At 35.8% G+C, this 24,189-nt stretch overlaps 1 pseudogene; it reads left to right on the top strand.

Moving 5' to 3' along the window:
* Positions 1-15,267: 15,267 nt before the first annotated feature.
* LOC106982475 (cyclin-dependent kinase inhibitor 3-like) lies at positions 15,268-17,732 on the top strand (annotated as a pseudogene).
* The last annotated feature ends 6,457 nt before the right edge of the window (positions 17,733-24,189 follow it).

Below are 24,189 nucleotides of genomic sequence, written 5' to 3'. Positions count from 1 at the left end.
AGCTTGGAGCCAGCTTTGGATTCTGTGTGTGTGTCTCTCTCTGTCTCTGCCCCTCCCCCACTCTTGTTCTGTCTGTCTGTCTGTCTGTCTCTCTCTCTTTCTCAAAAATAAACATTAAATCAAATAAATAAAATAAAATATAAAATAAAATAATTTTATTGTAATATTCCCTTAACCTTTCAGTTTCTGTTAGAGGTATATTGATATCTTTTCTTTAATTCTTGATTTTGGTAATTAGATTTCTCTTTTCCTTCTCCTTGATTATTTCTGTCAAGGTTTACCAATTTTATTCATCTTTTAAAAAAACCTAACCTTTGGCTTTGATAATTTTTCTATTGTTTTCATGTTTCTATTTCACTGATTTATGCTATTTTTTTTCTCTTATATACTTTGGGTTTAATTGGAAATTTTTCTACCTTCTCAAAACTGAAGCTTAAATTATTTTTTTTAAATTTCTTATTTGTAATGTAAGCTTTTAGATGTGTAAATTTTCCTTTAAATCTTTTTCAGCTATATTCCCCTCCTAAATTCCTGTGTATGGTATTTTCACTGTTACTCACTTAGATTATCTCCTGTTTTCTTTTATGATTTCTTCTTGATCTGTGCACCTGGGGAGTGTGTTAATCTTCAAATATTTGGGACTTTTCTAGACATATTATTGATACTGATTTCTAATTTAATACCTTAGTTATCAGAAAACATATTCTGTATGATTTCGATTTACACCACACATTAAATAATAATCTCTGAGAGGGGAAAAAAACCTTAAGATTAGTACTAAAATTTTCCCAAATTGTCTTACTTAGAGTATCCTCAGCATTCAGCACATAGAGAGGGAACACAGATAGAGTCCAGCAAAATCCTTGAGTTCAGGAAATAAAGTTGGAAGTTGGAGGAGAAAAAGGAGGATAGAGTTTGCAAGTCAGAGTACAAAAAAAAAAAAAAAGAAAAAGAAAACTTCAAGGATAATGATCTGCAGAGAACCACAGGGCATTTCCTTTGAGTATTCATCAAAGTGTAGAGCTACCTATATGTTAAGAATATATCCAAGATTATAAGGCAACTGATAGAATGGGAGAAGATATTTGCAAATGACATATCAGATAAAGGGTTAGTATCCAAAATCCATAAAGAACTTATCAAACTCAACCCCAAAAGAACAAGTAATCCAGTGAAGAAATGGGCAAAAGAAATGAACAGACATTTTTCCAAAGAAGACATCCAGATGGCTAACAAACACGTAAAAAATTTTTCAACATCACTCATTATCAGGGAACAAGAGATGTTGGTGAGGATGTGGAGAAAGGGGAACACTTTTGCACTGCTGGTGGGCATGAAAAATAGTGAAGCCACTCTGGAAAACAGTATGAAGTTTTCTCAAAAAATTAAAAATGGAACTAGCATACAACCCAGCATTACTAGGCATTTATCCAAAGTATGCAAAAATGCTGATTCAAAGTCACACATGCACCCAATGTTTATAGTAGCACTATCAGCAATAGCCAAATTATGCAAAAATCCAAGTGTCCATTGATTGAAGAATGGATGAAGAAAATGTGGTATATATACACAGTGGAATATTATTCAGTAATCAAAATGAATGAAATCCTGCCATTTGCAACTACGTGTTTGGAACTGGAGTGTAAGTGAAATAAGTCTGTCAGAGAAAGATAAATATTATATTATTTCACTTAGATGTGGAATTTAAGAAACAAAACAAATGAACATAGGGAAAGGAAAGGAAAAATAAGATAAAAACAGAGAGGGAGGCAAACCATAAGAGAGTCTTAAATAAAGAGAACAAACTGAGGGTTGATAGAGAGGTGTTGGGTGGGGTGTTGAGCTAAATGAGTGATGGGCATTAAAGACAGCACTTATTGAGACGAGCACTGAGTGTTATATGTAATTGATGAATCACTAAATTCTATTCCTGAAACCATTACTACACTATATGTTAACTAGCTTGGATTTAAATAAAATTAAAAAAAGAATATTCCTGATTATAGAAAGAAGCTACCTTAGAATGTTAGAGTTATAGTATCCAGAGAACATGCAAGGGTAGAAAATTTAATATACTGAAAAACCTTGTAATTCACTGGGGGTTGGGCAGAGTACCTAAAATGTTCTTGCCACAGTAGTGAGGAATCATTAGACCTGACAAAATTCTTCTCTTGTTCTTCTCAAGAAATCTCAAAAGCGAGACCTGAAAGGACTAAACTGTTTCCAAATAGCTTAACTGTATTACAAAATGCAGCTCAAAAATGTTTGTAGTTATAAAAATATATATACAGATCTCCATTAAGTAAAATTGAGAAATTCCTTCTTCTGATCAAGATTTTCAGGTACACAAAAATCAAGAAAATATGACCCATAATAAGAGGAAAAATAAATCAAACTAAACTGACCAAGAACTGACATAGATGTTAGAATCAGCCGATAAGAACATTGAAACTCTTATTATAACTATTCAATATATTCAATATTTTTATTTATAGACTGGAAAGTATAAAAAATTATCCAAACCAAATTTCTGGAAATGAAAATTATGTATGAGATAATGCAAGGACAATTAGGAATTGCAGTAGGACAAATTAGTGAACTTGAAGGCATAGCAATAAAAATTATCCAAAAGGAAACACACAAAGAAAAAATTATAAACATGTGAAGAACATCAGTGATCAGTGAGACAACTTCAAGCGGCCTTAAATATGTGTAATTGGAGTCAGCAAAGGAATGAAGTAGCGACAACATATTTGATGTAATGGCTGAAAAGTTTTCATAAGTTATAGATAGATAATAACCCAACAAAAGAGTTAATATGAATTCACAAAAATACTCAAGAACCCAAAAGATGACAAAGATAGAAGAGGAACAAAACCATTGGGAAGAACAGAAAACAAATGGCAAAATAACTTCTATCTAATCTTACCAGCAATCATGTTAAATGTAAATAGTCTGAACACTATAATTTAAAAGGCAGAGATTGACATATTGGATATAAAAGCAAGACCTAACTGTACGATATTAAACTATTTTAAATACAGAAGGAATTCAACAAAATATGAAAGCTCTCATTAGAGCTCAGAATGCAAATATTATAACTCTTGTTAATATGGGAATAATGCTATTATGCAGTAGCTGGGAGAGGATGTGAAGGCACGGTAGGAAAAACTGGACACACACTGATTAATTTTATTAGTATCTCAATTGATGTTTTTAAAAGCTACTAAATCAATCTATAAAAGTTCAAATATAATAATTAAACATATAAATAAAGATGTAAGTATGGCCAAATATTAGTGTGTATAAGTGTCTGACGTTTATTTATTAATTTGCTTGTTTGTTTATTTATTTTTGAGAGAGAGAGAGAGAGAAAGAGAGAGCAAGCCAGAGAGGGGTAGAAGGAGATGGAGAATCTTAAGAAGGCTCCACGCCCAGTGTCGAGTTCAACTTGGGCTCAGTCTCAGGACTGTGAGACTGAGCCCTGAGCTAAAATCAAGAGTTTGATGCTCAACTGAGACACCCAGGCACCCTCTCTGATCCTTTTTAAATGCTTTTGAATTCTCAGATCTTATTTCCACAGATTCTGTTTCAGGCTTGTGGTCTGGACTCAGAAGTATGCCTTTTAAGCAATTATCTTGGGTATAATTGGTATGTAAGTGGTGTGTTTGTGTCACATTAAAAAGTAATATGCAGATTTAATAATAATTAAACTCAAGCCAAAATGTGATAGTGGGGAAAGATGGAAGGTGGGAGTAAGGGTAAGTCCTTTAAAAGAAAACCACAGATTAATGTCCTTTATGAGGATAGGTGAAATCATCCTAAACAAAACTTTAGCAATAGTATCCGATAATGTATAAAAAAAAAAATACTTAATGATCTAGTGGGGTTTATTTGAGTTCACATTAGATATTCAATATACATTATTTATTATATTAACAAACTAAAAAAGAAAATCATTTTAATAAACACATATAAAACATGTAACAAAACAAAATATTCATTTCTGATAAAAAAAATCAATATTATGAAGTATATAATTTTCATCTTCTATTTATTATTTACCAACTTTATATCTCACCTATTGAGAGAATTAAATTAAAATTTTCCTATAAATATTTTATGACTAATTTTTGTCTAGATCTCTTGAATATTTTATAGATTTTTCAAAATTAATTTTGATATTACTTTGTGCAAACAAAAAAAAAGAAAAGAAAACCCAGTATGAGAGTTGAATCTCTATTTTTACCTTGAATTTGCTTTCTTTGGTCATACTAACACAAAACTCATTTAAATTTAATTTGCATCTTTTTGTTACGTATTTGTCCATCTTTTTTTTTTACTTTTAATATCTCGATTTTCCTTTTTGAAACATGTTTATTTTGTATAGAATATGATTGGGCTTTGAATTTACTCCTATATAAGTCTCACTATTTTTCAATTCAGTTTATCCTTCTTGTATCAATTGATTTGCAGACATGCTAACTCACTAAGTCTGTATGTTATACATTTTGCGACATTGAATGTACCTTTTTTTTTTTTTAACTATAACTATATGGTCTGTGCTTTCCTTAATTTGTTGGTTGAAGTCGCAGTGATGGTGACAGTGGTGGCAATGCATGTGGTATATTTTTGATATTTTCTAAGATTTCTATTCTGTTTTTAAGTTTTCCAGTGTTTTTAAATCACTATCTCTTGATTTACCAATTTTAGAGCATATCTATTGACTCCCCACTGTGAAAGATTAAGGACATCAATTTTAAACGGTGTGGTACAACTACACATGCCAAATGGTTAAGAAGAAAAGGAAGAAAATACTAATATTAAGATTGGTTTTAAGGAGGATTTAAAGCAACTAGAAATCTTATGCATGAATGGGCATATAAATTGGTCAAGTCACTAAAAGAAAGAAGTTTGGCTGCCATAGCTCAATAGTCCTACCCTATTACTAAGCAATTCCATTTCTACTTACATACCCAAAAGAAATGCATGTATATGTTCACCAATACACATGACAAGAATATTCATGTGTTCACATGCACCATTTGTAGTAGCCGAAAGCTGAAATGTAACCTCAATGTGCCCTAACAGTGGATTAGATAAATAGTTGCATATTCATGGAATTAAGTACTGGGGAGTAATTTTTCAGCTTTGTTGAGTTATTATTACTGATACACAAATCTGCTTATATTTAATGTATACAATTTGATGAGTTATAACATATGCACATACTCATACTACCATCACTACAATCAAAGTAATAAACATACCCGTCACCTGCAAAAGTTTCCTTCTGTCGGAAGGAATAAACTCTTGCCACGTGCAACAACTGGAATGAATTTCAAAAACATCATGAAAGCATAAGAAACCAAACACAATGGATTATATACCATATAAGTATTTTTGTATAAAGCTAATAAGTACTCAGAATGAATCTATCTTGTTAGAAGTCAAGATAATGGCTACCTTGGTGGTGAGGTAGTTTTTTGGAAGCAGGCAAAAGGGAAGGTTCTGAAATGTTTTTAATGTTCCGTCTCTTGATTGGATGTGCATACATGGGTAAGCTTCGCTAAGCAGGAAAAATGTTTCAAAGCTACCAACATTCAGTGCTGGTGAGATCAGGAGTACTAGGCTTTTCTTTTTTTTTTTTTTTTATGAGGAGACAAAAAAAATGCTGTATTCTCTTAGGGTGACAGAGGTGAATAGCATAAAGAAATGACATACAGAGGTGATGATCAGCTTTAAATTGTGACTATTCAAACACAAAGCCACGCTTCAAAAGTACAGTTGGTGAGAAATTATTGCTACAAGTAATCTACCAGATCTCTCCAGAGCCTTATGGCCACTTCATTTGTTTACGTGATCCCTGATTTTAAGGAGTTGTTGAGGTTAATTTATGGAATCAAATAATAGGCCAGTTTATCCAAAATGGATGACAAAATGGAGGTGAACACACTATTGAGTTAATTTAATTTTATGTCTTTCAGTTCTATCATGTGTTCTAGCTCTTATAACTTTTATACATTCTTTCTTCATATGACGTTTAATAAAATGTGCATTAAATTTTGTCTTCATGCCCAATTAATTGATTTATTTATTAAAAATTTTTTTTAATGTTTATTTTTTTGGGGGTGGTTCTTTTTTTTTAACTGTATTTTTTATTTTTTAAAATTTACATCCAAATTAGTTAGCATATAGTGAAACAATGATTTCAGGAGTAGATTCCTTACCCATTTAGGCCATCCCCCCCTCCCACAGCCCCTCCAGCAACCCTCAGTTTGTTCTCCATATTTACGAGTCTCTTCTGTTTTGTTCCCCTTCCTGTTTTTATATTATTTTTGTTTCCTTTCCCTTATGTTCATCTGTTTTGTCTCTTAAAGTCCTCATATGAGTGAAGTCATATGATTTTTGTCTTTCTCTGACTAATTTCACTTAGCATAGTACCCTCCAGTTCCATCCACGTAGATGCAAATGGCAAGATTTCATTCTTTTTGATTGCCGAGTAATACTCCACCATATATATATGTATATATATATATATATATTATATATATATTATATATATATATACATATATATATATATATATATATATATATATACACCACATCTTCTTTATCCATTCATCCATCGATGGACATTTGGGCTCTTTCCATACTTTGGCTATTGTTGATAGTGCTGCTATAAACATGGGGGTACGTATGTCCCCTCGAAACAGCACACCTATATCCCGTGGATAAATGCCTAGTAGTGCAATTGCTGGTTGTAGGGTAGTTCTATTTTTAATTTCTTGAGGAAACTCCATACTGTTTTCCAGAGTGGCTGCACCAGCTTGCATTCCCACCAACAATGCAAAAGAGATCCTCTTTCTCCGCATCCTCACCAACATCTGTTGTTGCCTGAGTTGTTAATATTAGCCATTCTGACAGGTGTAAGGTGGTATCTCATTGTGGTTTTGATTTGTATTTCCCTGGTAATGAGTGATGTTGAGCATTTTTTCATGTGTCGGTTGGCCATCTGGATGTCTTCTTTGGAGAAGTGTCTATTCATGTCTTTTGCCCATTTCTTCACTGGATTGTTTGTTTTTTCATGTTGAGTTTGATAAGTTATTTGTAGATTTTGGATACTAACCCTTTATCTGATATGCCATTTGCAAATACCTTCTCCCATTCCATCAGTTGCCTTTTAGTTTTGCTGATTGTTTCCTTCACTGTGCACACGCTTTTTATTCTGATGAGGTCCCAGTAGTTCATTTTTGCTTTTGTTTCCCTTGCCTCCAGAGATGTGTTGGGTAAGAAGTTGCTGCAACCAAGATCAAAGGTTTTTGCCTGCTTTCTCATCGACAATTTTGATGGCTTCCTGTCTTACATTGAGGTCTTTCATCCATTTTGAGTTTATTTTTGTGTATGGTGTAAGAAAGTGTTCCAGGTTCATTCTTCTGCATGTTGCTGTCCAGTTTTCCCAGCAGCACTTGCTAAAGGGACTGTCTTTATTCCATTGGATATTCTTTCCTGCTTTGTCAAAGATTAGTTGGCCATATGTTTGTGGGCCCCTTTCTGGGTTCTCTATTCTATTCCATTGATCTGAGTGTCTGTTCTTGTGCCAGTACCATACTGTCTTGATGATTACAGCTTTGTAGTATAGCTTGAAGTCTGGGATTGTGATGCCTCCTGCTATGGTTTTCTTTTTCAAGATTGCTTTGGCTATTTGGGGTCATTTCTGGTTCCATACAAATTTTAGGATTATTTGTTCTAGCTCTGTGAAGAATGCTGGTGTTACTTTGATAGGGATTGCGTTGAATATGTAGATTGCTTTGGGTAGTATCGACATTTTAACAATATTTGTTCTTCCTATCCAGGAGCATGGAATCTTTTTCCATTTCTTTGTCTTCTTCAATTTCGTTCATAAGCTTTCTATAGTTTTCAGTGTATAGATTTTTAACCTCTTTGGTTAGATTTATTCCTAGGTATTTTATGGTTTTTGATGCAACTGTAAATGGGATCAATTCCTTGATTTCTCTTTCTGTCGCTTCATTGCTGGTGTGTAGGAGTGCAACCGATTTTTGTGCATTGATTTTATATCCTGCAACTTTGCTGAATTCATGGATCAGTTCTAGCAGTTTTTTGGTGGAATCTTTTGGGTTTTCCATGTAGAATGTCATGTCATCTGTGAAGAGTGAAAGTTTGACCTCCTCCTGGCCGATTTAGATGCCTTTTATTTCTTTGTGTTGTCTGATTGCAGAGGCTAAGACTTCCAATACTATGTTGAATAACAGTGGCGAGAGTGGACATCCCTGTCTTGTTCCTGACCTTAGGGGGAAAGCTCTCAGTTTTTCCCCATTGAGTATGATATTAGCGTTGGGTCGTTCATATTTGGCTTTTATGATCTCGAGGTATGATCCTTCTATCCCTACTTTCTTGAAGGTTTTTATGAAGAAAGGTTGCTGTATTTTGTCAATTGCTTTCTCTCCATCTATTGAGAGTATCATATGGTTCTTGTCCTTTCTTTTATTGATGTGATGAATCACAATAATTGTTTTGTGGATATTGAGCCAGCCCTGCATCCCATGTATAAATCCCACTTGGTCGTGGTGAATAATTTTTTTAATGTATTGTTGGATCTGGTTGGCTAATATCTTGTTGAGGATTTTTGCATCCATGTTCATCAGGGAAACATTGGTCTATAGTTCTCCTTTTTAGTGTCTGGGTCTCTGTCTGGTTTTGGAATCAAGGTAATGCTGGCTTCACAGAAAGAGTTTGGACGTTTTCTTTCCATTTCTATTTTTTGGAACAGTTTCAAGAGAATTGGTGTTAACTCTTCCTTAAATGTTTGGTAGAATTCCCCTGGAAAGCCATGTGGTAGGCTCTTCTTACATTGATGCAGGAAATGCCAATTGCTACAATAATTTTAGAAAGCAACCTAGCAATTGCTAATAAAATGTAACATAAATACAAAATTTGAACCAGCAACCCACTTTTGAGAATCTGTTTATGGGGAAAAAAACAGCATTACAGAAGGCTACATAAAAATATTTTTGAAGTGGCCAAGAACTGGAAACAATTCTAAAATCCATAATTAGGAATATGGTTGAATATATTCAGGTGTATTATGCAGCTATTAAATAAAATGTGTTTTATATTTAACTGATGAACTATAAGAATTTCCATGATGTGTTATTAACTGAGAGATGTCTAAAGCAAAATACACACAAATGTATTCAAATATGGATTTCAATATATACCAGATTATTAAGATTGTTTACCTGATGGGAAAGAGGTAATGGGGAGAAAGAAAATAATTTGATCATAAAGATCTGTGTATTTTTTTAATGAAGGTAAAAATTTGAAAGTAATTATTAGTTCACATACGGGATGTAGGTTAAATAAAATTATCTGGAGTCATTAAAAATAATGATAATGATGATTATTATTATGGTGTGTGTGTGCACATCTGAACATAAACTGTTTATTACTTAATTGTTTAGGAAAATTGCTGGTAACAGAAAGTAATATGATATAATCTCATCTACTTATAAGCTTAGAGGACTATAAAAACTTATCTGGATAGTATACCTCAAAATATTAAAGGTAACTATCTATAATTGCTGAATGTTTCAGTCATTTATCTCGTGTATTTTCTAGATTTTTCTGAATTAACTAAAATTAAAGAATGTCTAAATATATATAATAACAGAAAATAGATAAAAAGGAAAGAACAAAGAAGATAAGTAATCTAAGAATTCAACCCAAGAAATCAGAAAAAACTAAACCCAAGTTACCAGAACCAAGGAGATAATGATGATGATAATAATAACAGAATAAAATTAATACAAAAAAAGGCAAAACAACAAATAATATCAAGAAATAATATTTGGCTAAAACCTCAATTAGGATGGATAATAGATATCCTAATCACGAAAAAAAGGTAAATTTCAACTAAGCAAAATTATAACAGTTGGGCCAATAGCCACATACAAGTTTGAATTAATTTTCCAAACAATTTTCATGCAATACTTTACACACAGTAAACTCGAAAAAATGAAATAAGTGGTACTCTAGCAAATATTCATTGCCAACATTTGCCTCAATAATGATATAGAATCCAAACAGAAATCAATAGGCCAAAGGGGGAAAAAATTGAGAAAGTTAACAAGAGCCATTCTGTACCCTCTACCTTCCCAGAAAAGGTCTTATCCAGTAGATGTGTCCCCAAAATTACATAGTAAAGACTATGTCCATTCTGATTCACCAGTGTGCTTGCCCTATTAATTGTTCATATTGTGAATCCCATTCCTGCCTAGGTCCCAGTTGGTTTCATAAGTGGATTCAGACGAGGCTTCATGATACAATGAACAAAAGAAGAGCCTTCATATTTTTTTTCTTTTTTCAAAGCTAGCACAACATGGTTACAAGTATTTGAAAGTTTTTAAACTGAAAAATACCTGGGCAATTTTGTCAGTTCTTTTCCAGCATCAGCTATGATATCATCATGGCTATTCTCCTGGGATATTAGTGTTTTACAAAGTTAATTATTAAAGTTTTCCAATTTGGAAACATGTCTGGAAAAAATGCCATTTGGTCATGGTGCATTATTATTTTAATGTACTGTAGGATTTGAATGGATTTTAGGATTTAGAATACTTACATTAAAAAAATTAAAAATATTTTAAATAAAATTCTGGGATCAGGCTTAACCATGTGATGCTAGAAATATTTTCATTATGGTTAGGAACAAGACATGGAAGAACAGTAATTTTAATATTATTCTGTATGTGCTAGCTATGCAATTAGCCAACGAAAGGTAAAACCAAGTAGACAATGAAAAATAGGGCCAAAACAGTTTGATTTGTAGACAATTTAATTATACACATAAACCCCAGATATTTAACATAAAAAAGGAAGAGACAATTGTTTGGTACAGATTTAAGACAAAAAAATCAGTAGCTTGGCTAGCAATAATAATGTAACTAATATAGAACTAAAATATAAAAGAGAAAAAAAAACACCATGAAAAGTAGATAGCCTATTAATATGTTAAATGACAATACACAGGAACTATATGAAGAACATTTTAAAATTCAACAGAATGAATTGAATGAATTTTAAAATGAAGATATATTTTACTCACAGAGAAAAATACTCAAAATCAAAATGAATTCTCCTTAAATTCCAATTAGATTGGAGAATCTTGATAACAACAATTTTAAATTTCATTTGGAAAACAAAATATCTATAACCTGAAATGTTATGGAAAAGAATGACAAACCCTTTTTCTATCAGATATTACCCATTGTATGAAGCAATACCATTTAGAACTATTACACATTGTCTAATTACTAGGTTGAGGCATCAATGGAATTGGTAGAGGGTTCAGTGAAGGACCTTATTACATTCAACATTTGATAAGTGTGAGATTTCAAATCAGTGATAGGGAAATAATTTTGCAACAAATAGTGTAGGGATAATTTGGCTTTTCAGTAGGTTATAGACTTCTGGGAAGGAAACATACATACATAGATACTACATTACAAACTTATTTAGCTAAAGATGGAGCAGGACAGGAACACATTTGGCATTTCTTTGGGTGCTCAGAGTCCTAACCTGGGCAAAAGCTGCTGGGGATATTGGCCAAACAAGACAGCATCTTGATGATCTGTAAAGCTCAAGTCTTGCACTGTCATTGACCTTTATAATCCAAGTTGCTGTCTTCATTCTGCAAAAAATTCTATTAGCAAAGCATGTGCTTATATTTGAGGAAATGTTTACAAACATCAGGTTCCTTTTAGAGAGTATATGAAGCAATATAAATTAATTATTTTGGTGAAATTAATCCAATGATAACCATTAGAAGACATTTGCTTATATAATTCCTTTGGCTTTATAAATCACGTATGCCTGGGGTGCCTGGGTGGCTCAGTAGGTTAAGCATCTGACTTCAGCTCGGGTCATGATCTCACAGTTCATGGGTTTGAACCCCACATAGGGCTCTGTGTTGACAGCTCTGAGCCTGGAGCCTGCTTCGGATTCTGTGTCTCCCTCTCTTCTCTGCCCTTCCTCTGCTCACACACACTCTCTCTCTCCCTCTCTCAAAAATAAACATTAAAAAATTACAAATCATGTATGCCTGACTTCATGTATGTTTGAACTATAGATCATCAAATAAGGTGAGATTTTAAAAAGTATTTTATTCAGAATTTGTTATACAGCAGTGAATTTAAATATTAAATAGCACTGGGGGCGGGGGCAGGTTAATATGTGTACCTAGCAGCTGACTTAGAAATCACTGTTATTCTCAGCTCTGCTATCTATTAATCCAGATATCTCTTTAACACAATCTAGAAACACATTTTAGGAAGCTGCAATTAACTGTTAAGTTGGAGAATGAATATTTTATGTACTAAATACATATCAGCACCAGTTTATAGGATTAATAAGGATTTGCTAATGAGAAGGGGAGACTTCTATAAATAGTGTCAAGGATTTAAAATTTTTATGCTTTTAATAATGAAAGAAAATTTAAATTGCATGGCAATATATGTAGCCCAGATGCAGCATAGTGTTAAGATTGTCTTGTAATGTAAGACACTGAAAGCAAGTAAACCCAGAGATTAATAAAATGAGAAGATCACAATAATTGTGATTTATCCTGGAGCCAAGAAAACTCTGGATTATCAGGATTTATTATATGGGTTTTTAAAAAAAAATTTTTTAAACATTTATTTATTTTTGAGACAGAGAGAGACAGAGCATAAGCAGGGGAGGGTCAGAGAGAGAGGGAGACACAGAATCCGAAACAGGCTCCGGGCTCCGAGCTATCAGCACAGAGTCCGATGCAGGGCTCAAACTCACGGACCGCGAGATCATGACCTGAGCCGAAGTCGGACGCCCAGCTGACTGAGCCACCCAGACGCCACTTATATGGGTTTTTATAAGGAGCAACATTCTTCCCAATGAAATGTCAAAATTACATTGATTAAAAAAAAATTAAATGGATTGGATTTTGAAGTTTATAGAGCATTTCAATTATCAGAAGTTAGATGGTTCTATCTGACTTTCTAAGATTTTCCTGCTTTTATTTCTATGATGTGACAATTAAACCAAAACAATCAAGCACCACATGGTGTGCTGGGGCCTCTTGGAAGTTGGAGTTATATCAAGAGGTCTGTAACTCCATATGTACACTAATCACTGTTGATTGAATAAATAATAAATAATGCATGGCATACACAATTGTAGTCATTTTAAATGCATGAGACTGTGTTTTGATTAATAGAGGTTCCAGGTAACATTTTGCCATTAGGCATTTTATCAACAAATCGTAAAAGCATACTTTTACTCCAGTGGGATGCGCAATTTTTTTAAGATCATATAAAGAAATTTTCATACATGAAATTGCTAGAGGGGTAGCTGGGTGGCTCATTCGGTTGAGCGTCTGAGTCTTGATTTATGCTCAGATCATGACCTCAGATCATGACGGTTTGTGAATTTGAGCCCCACGTGGGCTCTGTGCTGATAGTCTGGAGCCTGCTCAGGATTCTCTGTCTCCCTCTCTCTCTGACCCTCCCCCACTCATACTCTGTCTCTCTCTCAAACATAAAAAAAAAAAAAAAAAAAAATTAAAAAAAAAGAAATTGCTAGAAACCATGCGTTCAAAGTTAACCATTTACTATTAAGTTCTAACTAATGACAATTTAGTTTCAAATGACCAGATTTGTCAGACTTCATTATTAAATAACTAATCAACCTCAGCTATGTGTAATGGCCAGTGATAGGTACCAAGGGTATATTTGGTACAGGATACCCAGAAGTAGAAGAGAGAATTTCTAAATTTTGTCAACTTTTCTTCTTGCTCTCAAGAGATTCAAAACTCCAACTTCCTTCACATATCTTGTCCTCTTGGTTCTATTTACTATCACATTTAATAGTACTGGTATCCAACCCCTAGTTTGGACCATAGAGCTATTTTGAATTACCCTATCTTCTACAATAAAAATCCTTCCAAGAGCCCATCTATCTTCATTACTGGACCTTTGGTTCCAGCCTTGCCCCACTCCAATGCATATTCCATTCTTTGCCAAGATAGTGTTGAAGTAACCCAGATCAGGCCCAAGATGGAGTCATTCAAATTTAGCCCTATGTCAGCAACAAATCTCAACATGCCTATTCAGCACAAGTTGCCTGATGCAGCAGCTCTGAGATTTCCCATTGTTCCATATAAGGGAACTAACTGCTTTAACCGGTTAGCAAATGCCCACCATTGCTTCCTTGTTACTTCTCCCTTCTGCCCCTAAAATCTCTTGCCTTGTACAGCTTTTGGAGCTCCTTTCTCCGTGCTGGATGGGATACTGCCCAATTCACAAATCACTGGATAAAGCCAATAAGATCTTTACAATTCACTCAATTGAATTGTGTTCTTTAACAATAGCTTAAAAAACTTGATTTTGATCATACCGTCCACTGCTGAAATCTTTCAACTACTCTCTATTATTTTCAGGATGAAATTCAAATTCCTTTTTTTTCTGCCCTACTTTTTTAAAAATTATAGTAAAAATTATTTTAAAAAATGTAATTTAACATGTTCTTTTAACAAAATTTTAAGGGCACAATATAATATTGGTAACTATAGGCATGGTGTTGTATCTCTAGATCTCTAGATCTAGAGATCTCTAGATCTCTAGAACTTACTCATCTTGTATAACTGAAACTGTAACAACCATTGAATAACAACTCCCCAATTCCCTTTAGCCCTAAAATTCCACCCTCTGCTTCTATGCATTTGAGTATTCTGGATACCTTAATATAGGTGGAATTATACAGAATTTGTTATTCACTGTATTATTTTACTTAGCTTAATGTCTTCTAGCTTCACCCATGTCATACATTGTAGGATTTCCTTCTTTTTATTTATTTTTAATGTTTATTTTTGAGACAGAGAGAGACAGAGCACAAGCAGGGGAGGGGCAGAAAGAGAGGGAGACACAGAATCTGAAGCAGCCTCCAGGCCCTGAGTTGTCAGCACAGAGCTTGACTTGAGGCTTAAACTCATGAACTTCGAGATCACGACCTGAGCTGAAGTTGGATGCCCAACCAACTGAGCCAACCAGGCACCCCGGATTTCCTTCTTTTTGAAGGCTGAATAATAGCTCATTGTATGTATATACCACATTTTCTTTATCCATTCATCCACTGATGGGCATTTGGGTTTTTTTTTCACATCTTGGCTACTGTTTTTCACATCTTGGCTGTAATGAACACAGGACTGCAAATATCTTTTCAAGATGTGATTTAAATTCTTTTGGATAGTGCTTGCTTTGGCAACACATATACTCAATTCTTTTGGATAAATACCCAGGAATGGTATTTCTGGATCTTAGAGACTCCACAAGAAAACCGTTAGGACAAATAAATGGATTCAGTAAAGTTGTAGATACAAAATCAACATACAATAAATAAGTTGTGTTTCTATACATTAGCAATGAATTGTTTGAAAAAGAAATTTAAAAAACAATCCCATTTACAATAACATCACAAAAGAATAAAATATTTCAGGGTAAACCTTACTAAAGAGATGAAACACCTGTACGCTGAACACTATAAATCACTGATGAACAAAATTAAAGACACAGAGAAATGGAAGAGTATTTCATACTCCTGGATTGAACGACTTATTGTTAAATATCCATACTACTAACGTGATCAGTCTATAAATTCAATGCAATCCCTATCTAAATCACAACAGCATTTTTTATAGAAATAGGAAAAATAATTCTTAAATTCACATGGAACTACAGAGGACCCTAAATAGTTAAAACAATTTTGAAAAAGAACAAAGCTAGAAGCATCACATTTCTTGATTTCAAAATATATTACAAAGCTACAGTAATTAAAATGGTATGATACTGGCATGAAGGCAGACATATAGACCAATAGATACAATAGAGACCCAGAAATAAACCCATGCATATACAATTAACTGACCTTTCACAAGAGTGCCAAGAATACACAATCGGGAAATGGTGTCTTCAACAAAAGGTGGTGGAAAAACCGCATATACACATGAAAGAAAAAAAAAAGAAAGAAGTTGGACAATTTTCTTATACCATACACAAAAATAAACTATATGAACTAAAGATTTATACATAAGACCTGAAGCTATAAATCTCCTAGAAAAAAACATATGGGAAAAGCTGTTATCTTTTTAATTTTTCAAATTTTATTTTAGAGAGAAAGAGAGAAGGCTCACATGTGTGTGCAAGTGGAGGAGGGGCAGAGGGCAAGAGAGAGAATCTTAAGCAGGCTCTGTGCTCAGTGTGGAGCCCAAAGTGGGGCTCAATCTCACAACCCTGGGATCACGACCTGAGCTAAAATCGAGTGGGACACTTAACTGACTGAGCCACCCAGGTGCCCCAGGGGGAAACTTTATAACGTTGGCCTAGGTAATAAATTCTTGAATATGACACAAAAGTAGAGGAAGCAAAAGAAAATTATCTAATGTGGTACACACAGCTCTTTATAATCTGGTAACTATGAACCTTGTAAACATTGTGTTCTATCCATTTCTTCACAATTCTCTAGCCATTCCAAGTTAGAAGTGTTAGAAGTCCCTTATTGTTTAAGCTGCATTTAATCATATTTTTTGTTAGTCACAGCTCAAAGCTTTCTAATTGATCCAGCACCTCTATTCTTGGTATGTAAAATGACCTTTCCCCTGCCATTTGAATAAGCTCACACTATTTCAATAAATACATTTAAATACCACATTGATTCTTTTTCAGAAGCCTTTTTTGACCTTTGCTGGTGACTTCCCCAACCTTAGGTGTAGTTGGGCACTACATGGTTGATGCTCCCGTGGCACTTTACACAACACCTTTGTTCTTATATTTCTATATTGTAATTTTTGTATATATATCTGTCTGACATCCGACTTTGCCCAGATTGATAACAGCTCGAGTCCAGGAACCACAGCTTATTTGTTATTTAATTCCTCACACTCAGGATAATCTTCAGTACGTAGTATATTCTTAATGAATGCGTTCATAAAATAATAAGTGATTGGAGGTGGTAGCCAGTCGTGATGTGGGGTGGCCCGTGATGAAATCACCCAGTTCATTGCAAACAAATGAATGTGACGCATCAGAAGAAGAGCCTATTGAAGATGAACAGACTCCAATTCAGATACCGTGACTACCCCTGTCACGAGTAAATTGTTCTTAGTTTCTTGGGTTATGTGCTCTTCCAGATGGTAAATTTAAAAATGTTAGAAGAGATACCCAAAAAGGTACAGAAGAACTAAGGAGCTGTGATATACGAGGCGTATTTATTTTCTGCCCCAGAGGGGAACTGTCAAAATACTGCGTCCCAAACCTTGTGGACCTTTACCATCACTATGGAATTATCACTCATGATCATCCAATCCCAGACGGAGGGACTCCCGATGTAGCCATCTGCTGTGAAATAATGGAGGAGCTTATAATCTGCTTTAAAAAAGAACTGAAAAATCTTAATCCACTGTTATGGAGGACTTGGGAGATCTTGTCTCGTACCCACTTGTCTCCTACTGTTCCTGTCTCACGCAGCTTCCTCTCGGCAAGCTGTAGACAGCCTGGGAGACCCAAGAGGATCTGGAGCAAAACAAGACTATAAAGCAACATCATTATTTTCATGAGTTTCGGGACAAACGAGCTGTACACCTAGCATCAAGAGAGTCATTTGTCAAGATCTGTATCTAGGTAAAAAAGAATTTTATTTTATTTTTTCAACGTTTATTTATTTTTGGGACAGAGAGAGACAGAGCATGAACAGGGGAGGGGCAGAGAGAGAGGGAGACACAGAATCGGAAACAGGCTCCAGGCTCTGAGCCATCAGCCCAGAGCCCGACGCAGGGCTCGAACTCACGGACCGCGAGATCGTGACCTGGCTGAAGTCGGACGCTTAACCGACTGCGCCACCCAGGCGCCCCGAATTTTAAATGACATATATACGACCATGTCTGAAATTTAAGAACTATTTAACATGATTTGTATTGAAATGAAACTTACCAGTGTTATCGGCTTGAATGTAAATGTATATGTGCGGATATTCCTAAAGATTTAATGACAAATTAAAAAAAAAGTGAATAAATAAATGAATAAATAAATAATTGCATATATGCAATCTCCAAGAGACTGCAATACAGAAAGGAAGATAGATATTTGAACAAGGATCTAGGAGTCATGTTTGGTGTTGGAAATTAAAAATGACACGTCCTATTCCTTAAATGCTTTTGTAATGCTTTTAGTTAACAGAGTCTGCCTCCATCGCTAGTCACCGTTTATAGAAGATCCAAGAAGATAATATTGTGCCATTTTATTGGCAGCTCCAAAGTTCTTAGCCTTACCAGCTCCTTCTGCTCAGTCTTTCTGAGTTTCTTCTTTTATTGGTATTGAGAAGTTTCTCCGTCTGGATTGTCGTCCGTATTCAGACAGTATGCAATAGGACAACCATCTCCCTGTTACATGGCTTTCTGCGCTTCTCATCTCAGCAAATCTTTGCAAGACTTACACGAAGGCCTTAGCAAGGTAACCCATGTATGTTTCGTCCGGTGACCAACGGTCAGTTGTGCCCAGCTTGACTCTGAAACACGTTCTGAATATTAATGATAAGAAGCACTCCCCTCCCAACATTGAAAGGTACACGAGATCAACTGGTTAGAACTGGAGGTGACCATCCTGGGGCAAGGGGGTGAGGCACAGTGTACTGGTGATTTGTATACTCATCAGGATGCTTTTGTCACTTCATTGCCCCAATTTGCTGAACTGTAGTGTCAGGTTACAACTGAGATCCACCTCCGCACATTCCCTGGATAATAATTCTTGCAAAGCTTCGACGACAGTCAACAGGTTGTAGTACCAATTCCAAAGCAGTAGTGGAGTGGTAGGTTGACTACACCAAGAAGTAATTCTTTGACACCAGCTAGATATCCTATAATTCAATCCAGTTCTGACACTATTTACCTGGAGATAACGTCAGATTCCGTAAGTTGAGGGCTTGGTCTTACAAGACCGCTCCCACAGCCCCCTTCAGATGTCAGCCCGGATGTTACCTGCACTTCTGACCTGCTGGCTATGAATTAAAGGTTCCCAACCCCTCTTTGAATTCCATTAATTGGCTAGAGCGGCTCACAGACCTCAGGGGAAATATTTCACTTACTAGATTACTGGTTTATTATAAAAGGATATAACTCTTGCTATAAGCCCCAGTCAATACTCCACATAGGGCTATTGCACAGAGAACTGGTCTCTACCAGCATTCTGGGTTCCATTTTGGACCACGCAGGCTCAGGCAATCTTACTGGCTCTCATTTAGCATGGTCAATGAATATGGCATGAAGCATGGATGTACATGCTTTCTGTTATATAATATTAGGTAGGGGAAACCTTTTCCAGTCAGATACAATGTCTATCTCCCAAATATAATCAGGTAAAAAAAGAAGCAATCATTTCACATTAAATCTGTTTAAATCTTGATTATACCTTAATTTTGTTAGCAATTACATTCCTAACTGTAGCCTTCCTTAGGACTTCATCAACAGATGTTGGTTTTATAATACTAGGTAGGGGAAGTGTTCCCCACCAGATATAATACCCATTCCCATAAGACATTCAGGTAAAGGAGACACAACTTCTTTACCTAATACCTGCTTAAATACTCCAACTTCTATCATCTTATCAACCATTACATATTTTTTTCTTTCAGTTTAATTGTAGCCCAAGTTAGGATGTCACCAATGGATTCTGGTACCACTTCATGGGATTCCCATATCAAGACATCCTGGAAATTTCTCTTATCCACACAGTGTTCATTTCACCCACACATGTGCAAAAGGCTTTGGGTCCCCAGTAAGAGATGGAACCAAGGAACTCTGGCTCTTCTGTCAATCTTTAACTTCATTACCCTAACTACTGCCATAAGAGATTGTTGGTTTTGGTCAAGTTTCTCATTAAAATCTCCACCTTATGGCTTCGTAAATTTCTCCAAACAGGGCTAAGTAGAGTGGACTTGTTTGGGACCCTTTAATGTTGGAAGAACATAGGGACCTCTTCGGCCCACTCAACTTAAGGTTATGCTGTGTTAATATTTTTGTTTTAACGCAATCAATGTTCATTTTATTCATTCCATTCCTTAATAAGCATCTAAAGATTTCTACCCTGCTGAGACAAGTCCCGTGACTCTCCCCTCTCTGTTTCCTCTTTATTTCTTAATAACTCTTTAAAAATTACTACCTTGTTTGGACAAGTCTCTTGACTCTCCCTCTGCTTCTTCTCATTGCCTTATTAACTAACTGGATGTTTTGATTAGCATTTGTAAGACCCATGAAGGGAAGCTGGGAGAGCAAATTCCATAAAGTTTGGTTTTATGGCTTTACAACAATAAAGTTAGATGGGGTGTGCATGTAAAAGGAGCTTCCTTAATCATAGTGTTTACCATGGCCTGGGTGACGAGCTATATTCTGAGGGTGGGTATACTGATTATTATAAAACCAGCCCTGCATGGCTCTTGTGTAAAACATATCAGCTCTTTCATCTGGGGGTGTTCCATTTTGGCATTCACGAAAGACAGTTCACCTTCTCAGAGTAAACAGACCTTACAGTGGCTTTTATTCACCTCACCAGGCTGGCTGTTCCCTCAGGAACACATATAGTCATTTGTGATTATTCCGTAGTAAGCTGTCGGTCTTCCTTCAGGCCAACCATGCTCTCACTCTGCAGCATTAGAAATCAGACACTGTTTTCTAAAGAGTCGCTCCTATAATTTATCTCAACAAAGATTTCTCAAGAAACTGATGAAACTAATCCACAAAATGAAACAACTCCTTCACCATCCTTAGGTGGGATCCAAAAGTCACCTCATGAACATAACAAACCTTTGCCACTCTCCTCGCCAAGGAAATTCCAAGGGTTTTACTAGCTCTGAGTCAGAAACAGAGCAAATATATATTTCTTATACATTACAATATCACACCGCCCTCTAAATTCATTCATCTTATGTCTAGTGAATTACACCCACTGACTGTCCAGTTATCCAAAAAGTTTTAAAATAATAATGGTTTATTTGAGAACCAGGGACATTAGTGACATCATGTCATTTGAACCTTAAGTATATCTATAAATTGTTATTATTACAAATGATTATATGAAGATTGAGACTTAGCCAAGTTAAGAAATATGCCTCACAGCTAGAAAATAGAGTAGCTGGGATTTCAGTCACTTTGGCTGAGCCCTAAGCCTCTGGTCATAGAATAGCCATGCTGAACTAGAATCCTTAAATCAGTCTTTCCTTTTCCTCACAGAAATCGACTCTGTCTTTTTTACTATCTTTTTATACTTACTCTCCACAAAGCAATCAGTGGCAATGGCAATGTGACTCACATACCAGTCTATTGACCTGCACTGGGTATAGAGAAGGCCCCTGTGGCACCAGAAAGAGGTACAAGGCGGGTTGGTGACTCAACACTTTGGGTGACCTACAAGGAAGAACTCTGTTTCCTTTTATTTTTTTTTAACGTTTATTTATTTTTGAGAGAGAGAGAGGGCGTGTGAATGAGGAAGAGCAGAGAGAAAAGGAGACAGAGGATCTGCAGCAGGCTCTGCACTGAGAGCACAGAGCCCAATTGGGGCCTTGAACTCACGAACTGTGAGATCATGACTTGAGCTGAAGTCAAATTCTTAACCAACTGAGCCACCCAGGCACCCCACATCTGTTTCTTAAAATTAAGTTTTGAGGGGCGCCTGGGTGGCTCAGTCGGTTAAGCGTCCGACTTCAGCTCAGGTCACGAGCTGAAGTCAATGAGTTCGAACCCCGCGTCGGGCTCTGGGCTGATGGCTCAGAGCCTGGAGCCTCTTCCCATTCCATGTCTCCCTCTCTCTCTGTCCCTCCCCCGTTCATGCTCTGTCTCTCTCTGTCTCAAAAATAAATAAACTTTAAAAAATAAAAATAAAATAAATTAAGTTTTGAGATACACCTACATCCTTATCGTAAATATATTTTTATTTGGGCTAATTTGGATATGTTTTCATTTCTTGCAATTTAGTACTTCCCAACTGTTTGTATTATTTATTATTATATAATAACCTACCCCAAAACATAATGTTTTAAAGCAAAAATTTGTTACTATGCCATCTCACAATTCTTTTGGTCAGCAATTTGAATAAGACACACAAAAAGTGTGGCCGGTCTCTGTTCTATAATGTCTGGGCCCTGAATTTATTTAGATTGACTTGGGCTGACTCAAGGGTTGGTGTCTGGAATGACTGAGAGCCATCTCCCCAGTTATTCTTTCACTATTTGTTCCCTCTGTTTCTTATTACACTTCCTTTGTCTTACTTTTGTTTAATTGAGATTTTTTTTTTATGGTTCCATTTTATCTCACGTTGATTTATCATTTATGTCCTAGGATTTACAATATAATTGTAATTATAAATTACAATTTATAAATTATAAATTAGAAATAATCAGAGAAATTCAAATGCTTTACCACTTCACAGGTACCATGAAGATCCGCAACAGTATATTCCTGATTCTTCTCTCCCATCCTTTGCGTTATCAGTGTCATTTATTTTACTTTTTTGTGTGCTGTAAGTACAAGCTACATTGCTATTATTTCCGCTTTATAGTGTCTGTTATTTTTTAGATTTGTTTAAGAAATAAAAGTGCAATTTACCTTTATTCAAGCTCAGCCCTCTACATTTCTTTTGTAGGTTCAACTTCCTGTCTCAGCATCTCTTCTCTTGAAGACTTTATTAAACATTTCTTATAGTGCATGTCTGCTAGTGATGAATTCCCATATATATGCATAAATTGCTTATATATGCATACATATGCATATATTCCCATATATATACATATATATTATAAGTTTAAATATATATCCAATATGGAAACTATTGACTATTGTGATCTTGTAAAACAGTTAATCCAAATTGAGATATGCTATAACTGAAAAGTTCACATGAGAGTTTGAAGACCTGTTATTTTAAAAAAGAATATAAAATATCTCATTGAGGACTTCTTGTACTCTCCTAGAGTGTAAAGAGCAGGAAAGAACATCACTCCCACCTTTATGTAAAAAAAAAAAAAAAAAACAGACTTGAGGGGAACCTGGGTGGCTCAGTCGGTTAGGCATCCGACTTCAGCTCAGGTCATGATCTCACAGCTCGTGGGTTCGAGCCCCACGTCGGGCTCTGTGCTGACAACTCAGACCCTGGAGCCTGCTTCGGATTCTGTGTCTCTCTCTGTCTCTGCCCCCCCGCTCATGCTCTGTCTCTCTCTCTCCCAAAAATAAATAAACATTAAAAAAAATTAAAAAAAAAAACAGACTTGAGGGGTGCCTGGGTGGCTCAGTCAGTTAAGCATCCAACTTCAGCTCAGGTCACGATCTCACAGTGTGTTGAGTTTGAGGCCCGCATCGGTCTCTGTGCTGACAGCTCAGAGCCTGGAGCCTGCTTTGGATTCTCTGTTTCCCACTCTCTGCCTCTCCCCTTCTTGACTCTGTCTATCTCTCTCTCAAAAATAAATACATACTAAAAAAAATAGCTGGCATAACTTCAAATTCATGACTGTTAACAATCTGTTAGAGAACTGAGGTTCCAGAACAACCACTTGTCCAAACACTAAGGAGAGACCAGCACCTTCGAGGAGAGAAGAGACATGAACATATACTTACCAGATTAGTAGACACTAATAAGAGGAACCTAGCCATAATAGTTGACATATTGGTGAAGGTCCAGGGCTGACTTGCAGGAGAGTGTAGAACCCATGGGACATTAGAAATTAGAGGAGTGCATGCCCTCTTGCAAGATTTTCTCCACGAATCCCACATATAATCACAAAAAAAGATCAGAGAGACGAAAAATTATTGTTTGGGTGCAGACCCCTGGGGTGGGGAATAGCACCTCTGTCGGAAGGCCAGGGAGCTCCACTGACCCTTTCCCCCATCTCCTCATAAGAAAGAAATGTCTGCAGGAGGGAAGAAACCAAACACTTTCACCTTTAGAACATTGGTGAGGGAAGGGAACAGAGAAACCAAACTCTTAGAAAGAGGTAAGAAAGCGTGTGGGGCCCATCCAGCCAGAATATGGGCAGAAGGACTGAGAAGGCCACACCTCTGACACCCAGGGATAAGGTTCCTGCCCACGGCTGAGAATCAGAACAG

The sequence above is a fragment of the Acinonyx jubatus genome, chromosome B1 (genome assembly GCF_027475565.1).
Source record: "Acinonyx jubatus isolate Ajub_Pintada_27869175 chromosome B1, VMU_Ajub_asm_v1.0, whole genome shotgun sequence".
NCBI classification, from domain to species: Eukaryota; Metazoa; Chordata; class Mammalia; order Carnivora; family Felidae; genus Acinonyx; species Acinonyx jubatus.
The sequence above is the reverse complement of the archived record's forward strand: the minus strand, read 5'-3'. Positions and strand labels throughout refer to the sequence as shown.